Source organism: Schistocerca gregaria, unplaced genomic scaffold (genome assembly GCF_023897955.1).
Source record: "Schistocerca gregaria isolate iqSchGreg1 unplaced genomic scaffold, iqSchGreg1.2 ptg000439l, whole genome shotgun sequence".
In the NCBI taxonomy this organism is placed as follows: Eukaryota; Metazoa; Arthropoda; class Insecta; order Orthoptera; family Acrididae; genus Schistocerca; species Schistocerca gregaria.
This window is the reverse complement of record NW_026061862.1, coordinates 102,501-107,500: the sequence shown is the minus strand read 5'-3', so window position 1 is coordinate 107,500 and position 5,000 is coordinate 102,501. Positions and strand designations below refer to the sequence as shown.

Genomic DNA, 5,000 nt, shown 5'->3' with positions numbered 1-5,000 from the left:
CTCAAGTTGTCCCTTAACCTAACTCAAGTTGTCCCTTAACCTAACCCACGTTGTCCCTTAACCTAACCCACGTTGTCCCTTAACCTAACCCACGTTGTCCCTTAACCTAACCCACGTTGTCCCTTAACCTAACCCACGTTGTCCCTTAACCTAACCCACGTTGTCCCTTAACCTAACCCACGTTGTCCCTTAACCTAACCCACGTTGTCCCTTAACCTAACCCACGTTGTCCCTTAACCTAACCCACGTTGTCCCTTAACCTAACCCACGTTGTCCCTTTGCCTAACATAGTTCACTGCTCGGAATCTCTGGTGTCGTTGTTATCCTCATGTAGATGTCTTGCGAGTGTTGCTTACTTTCCACATATTCCCGCTATCCACTGTCAATTGTACTGCAATAGGACTATATCGGCCCCCCCCCCCTCTGTCCCCCTCTTTGTGTCTCTGTCCTCTCAAGCTGGTCGGTCTGGCGTGTGAGTGTTAAATGAGCCTCGCAGCTGTTCAGTTGCATTCAGATGTCGACGCCCTCAGTGTACGTCGTGGTATGGTCTGTGTCCATTGTCCGCTGATGTCGTACGCGTAACCCACACGCTGTACCGATCATCGGTAGTTACGTACAGAGTGAAGTAGTGTGATACGTGTGACTGTACGCTGGCTGTGCCCAACGGTGTCGAATCTCAATTTCCATATGTTGTGCTCGATGCTACTTGTCTCGTCTCCCAATAACAGCTAGGTTGCACTGTGGTACGCCGTAGAGGCGTGTGGGAGGAACGTACGAACGCATTGTATGTCACCCTGGGTCGCTGGGGGTGGTGGTGCGGTGAGTCAGGTCAGGTCAGGTCAGGTCAGGTCAGCGTGAGCCGTCTGATGTAGTGACGCGTGTATTCCGACTTTGTCGTATTGCCTCACACAAAGTGCTACCCTGGTGGACCGCGTTCCATATCTGGGACATGCCGCAGATGCCGGTTGACAGTGGATCGCGGAAGGGACATCGCATACTTGCGCGGGCCACCTTCCACGTGTTCTCTTCTGCACATGTCGCAGTGTGTATGTGGTCTGATGTAGCGTGTCGTGACACATGACATCCTGGCATGCAAGAATTGTTGAATTCGCAAATGTAGGTGGACATCTACGTTTACTGCCCAAGATACGCAAATGAACTGGAAATCCGTTGTTGAGCGGTTGTTCACGCTGGAGGTGAATCTGTGATGGCGACGATCGGTACAGCTATTAACCGGTTGTTTCAGCGGTACCCGCCACATCCACACACGTGACTAGGCCCATGTGGGTATGAAGCGATACGCGGCGGTGGCTTGGTGGGACTGTTCCCGGCCGGTGAAGGGGGGCCGCCCGGCGTGTTGGCCGCGCGCTGCGTGGGCGCACGCGCAACAGCCGGCTGGTGGGGGGCGCCGAGTGGCAGGAGCGCCAGCCGACGGGCCCGGCAGGCGGCGCAGCTACGCTGCGGCGCACCCTGCACGCGGCGCCTGGCGGCCAAAGTTGGTTCAGCCGAGCCCGGTGCGAAGCGCGGTGGACATCTGCAGTGTGCTGGTCTGATTGAGGACTGTGTGCGTTGAGGATGCGCCGCCGCCTGGCACTCGGCGCCGCGACGCCGTCTGCTGCTCGGTCGCCCCAGCGGTTCTCGCAGGTGGTTTGTATCGCAGTTGTGCGGACGTGTTGGCGCGTGCGCTGTGCTGGGAGAGTTCGCTTCTGCACCCAAGTGGGGCTTTGCCCTTGTGTGGCGCTGGCGTTGGAGCTGCCGGTCACCATAGGTGGCGCGTGTTGTCTCCCGCCGGCAATGCCACGACAGCACGCTCCCGGGCCTCTGTCGGCAGCGGCAAGCTCAGTTGGGAGCAAGGGTGTTCGCACTAAAACCGTCTACTCGCCTAACTCCGGGCGATTGCGCCTCTCTCGAAACCGACCAAGTACCTAGGACGGCGCTGCGCGCCGCCGGGACCTGAGAGGGTTTCGAGGTGTATCGTGCAGGGGAGCTCGGCCTCCTCCTGTTTGCAGAATAATTGAGCGGACGCTTGCGTGTTCGCGCGGGCCCCCGGGACACACTCCCGGGCGGCCGGCTGCTCAGCTCTAGTTGACGCAGCTCCCTGGTTGATCCTGCCAGTAGTCATATGCTTGTCTCAAAGATTAAGCCATGCATGTCTCAGTACAAGCCGCATTAAGGTGAAACCGCGAATGGCTCATTAAATCAGTTATGGTTCCTTAGATCGTACCCACGTTACTTGGATAACTGTGGTAATTCTAGAGCTAATACATGCAAACAGAGTCCCGACCAGAGATGGAAGTGACGCTTTTATTAGATCAAAACCAATCGGATTGGCTTGTCTGGTCCGTTTGCCTTGGTGACTCTGAATAACTTTGGGCTGATCGCACGGTCCTCGTACCGGCGACGCATCTTTCAAATGTCTGCCTTATCAACTGTCGATGGTAGGTTCTGCGCCTACCATGGTTGTAACGGGTAACGGGGAATCAGGGTTCGATTCCGGAGAGGGAGCCTGAGAAACGGCTACCACATCCAAGGAAGGCAGCAGGCGCGCAAATTACCCACTCCCGGCACGGGGAGGTAGTGACGAAAAATAACGATACGGGACTCATCCGAGGCCCCGTAATCGGAATGAGTACACTTTAAATCCTTTAACGAGTATCTATTGGAGGGCAAGTCTGGTGCCAGCAGCCGCGGTAATTCCAGCTCCAATAGCGTATATTAAAGTTGTTGCGGTTAAAAAGCTCGTAGTTGGATTTGTGTCCCACGCTGTTGGTTCACCGCCCGTCGGTGTTTAACTGGCATGTATCGTGGGACGTCCTGCCGGTGGGGCGAGCCGAAGGGGTGCTTTCGCATCCCGAGGCGGACCCCGTTTAAATCCTACCAGGGTGCTCTTTGTTGAGTGTCTCGGTGGGCCGGCACGTTTACTTTGAACAAATTAGAGTGCTTAAAGCAGGCAAGCCCGCCTGAATACTGTGTGCATGGAATAATGGAATAGGACCTCGGTTCTATTTTGTTGGTTTTCGGAACCCGAGGTAATGATTAATAGGGACAGGCGGGGGCATTCGTATTGCGACGTTAGAGGTGAAATTCTTGGATCGTCGCAAGACGAACAGAAGCGAAAGCATTTGCCAAGTATGTTTTCATTAATCAAGAACGAAAGTTAGAGGTTCGAAGGCGATCAGATACCGCCCTAGTTCTAACCATAAACGATGCCAGCCAGCGATCCGCCGCAGTTCCTCCGATGACTCGGCGGGCAGCCTCCGGGAAACCAAAGCTTTTGGGTTCCGGGGGAAGTATGGTTGCAAAGCTGAAACTTAAAGGAATTGACGGAAGGGCACCACCAGGAGTGGAGCCTGCGGCTTAATTTGACTCAACACGGGAAACCTCACCAGGCCCGGACACCGGAAGGATTGACAGATTGATAGCTCTTTCTTGATTCGGTGGGTGGTGGTGCATGGCCGTTCTTAGTTGGTGGAGCGATTTGTCTGGTTAATTCCGATAACGAACGAGACTCTAGCCTGCTAACTAGTCGCGTGACATCCTTCGTGCTGTCAGCGATTACTTTTCTTCTTAGAGGGACAGGCGGCTTCTAGCCGCACGAGATTGAGCAATAACAGGTCTGTGATGCCCTTAGATGTTCTGGGCCGCACGCGCGCTACACTGAAGGAATCAGCGTGTCTTCCTAGGCCGAAAGGTCGGGGTAACCCGCTGAACCTCCTTCGTGCTAGGGATTGGGGCTTGCAATTGTTCCCCATGAACGAGGAATTCCCAGTAAGCGCGAGTCATAAGCTCGCGTTGATTACGTCCCTGCCCTTTGTACACACCGCCCGTCGCTACTACCGATTGAATGATTTAGTGAGGTCTTCGGACTGGTACGCGGCATCGACTCTGTCGTTGCCGATGCTACCGGAAAGATGACCAAACTTGATCATTTAGAGGAAGTAAAAGTCGTAACAAGGTTTCCGTAGGTGAACCTGCGGAAGGATCATTACCGACTAGACTGCATGTCTTTCGATGTGCGTGTCGTGTCGCGCAACACGCTACCTGTACGGCAGTGGCCGTGCGCCGCGTGCGGAACCACGCGTGCCTCTCAAAACTAGCGGAAGTGTTGTTGTTGTTGTGTGGTACGAGCGCTGAAGCTCTGGAGCGGCTGGCCTGCGGTACCTGGCGCCTGGCGCCGGTTTTGAATGACGTTCGCCCGAGTGCCTGTCCGCTCCGGTGTGGAGCCGTACGACGCCCATCGGCTGTGAGGCCGTTGGACACAAAAAAAATAGTGGAACAGGGGCCGTCAGACGCCTCAGTCCCGCAAATGCTACTGTCTTGAAAGAGACAGTGGGAGACTGAAAAGGAAAAGATCACCCAGGACGGTGGATCACTCGGCTCGTGGGTCGATGAAGAACGCAGCAAATTGCGCGTCGACATGTGAACTGCAGGACACATGAACATCGACGTTTCGAACGCACATTGCGGTCCATGGATTCCGTTCCCGGGCCACGTCTGGCTGAGGGTCGGCTACGTATACTGAAGCGCGCGGCGTTTGTCCCGCTTCGGAGACGTGGGAGTGTCGTGGTCGCCTGTGTGGCCGGCCGCGTCTCCTTAAACGTGCGATGCGCGCCCGTCGCCTGGCGGTTCGCATACCGGTACTTTCTCGGTAGCGTGCACAGCCGGCTGGCGGTGTGGCGTGCGACACCTCGTACAACGACCTCAGAGCAGGCGAGACTACCCGCTGAATTTAAGCATATTACTAAGCGGAGGAAAAGAAACTAACAAGGATTCCCCCAGTAGCGGCGAGCGAACAGGGAAGAGTCCAGCACCGAACCCCGCAGGCTGCCGCCTGTCGTGGCATGTGGTGTTTGGGAGGGTCCACTACCCCGACGCCTCGCGCCGAGCCCAAGTCCAACTTGAATGAGGCCACGGCCCGTAGAGGGTGCCAGGCCCGTAGCGGCCGGTGCGAGCGTCGGCGGGACCTCTCCTTCGAGTCGGGTTGCTTGAGAGTGCAGCTC

At 56.0% G+C, this 5,000-nt stretch overlaps 3 non-coding genes across 3 annotated transcripts in view; all 3 read left to right on the top strand.

Moving 5' to 3' along the window:
* The first annotated feature begins 2,095 nt into the window (after positions 1 to 2,095).
* On the top strand, positions 2,096 to 3,988 carry LOC126311674 (small subunit ribosomal RNA). Its single transcript, XR_007554788.1, has one exon. It is a non-coding gene; the product is annotated as a small subunit ribosomal RNA (ribosomal RNA).
* Positions 3,989 to 4,353: 365 nt separating this feature from the next.
* LOC126311667 (5.8S ribosomal RNA) lies at positions 4,354 to 4,508 on the top strand. Its single transcript, XR_007554781.1, has one exon. It is a non-coding gene; the product is annotated as a 5.8S ribosomal RNA (ribosomal RNA).
* A 188-nt stretch (positions 4,509 to 4,696) lies between these two features.
* Positions 4,697 to 5,000, top strand: part of LOC126311683 (large subunit ribosomal RNA) — a 4,222-nt gene continuing 3,918 nt past the window's right edge. The window contains exon 1 of the ribosomal RNA XR_007554796.1: positions 4,697 to 5,000. This exon is cut by the window's right edge and continues 3,918 nt beyond it. This is a non-coding gene — a ribosomal RNA (large subunit ribosomal RNA).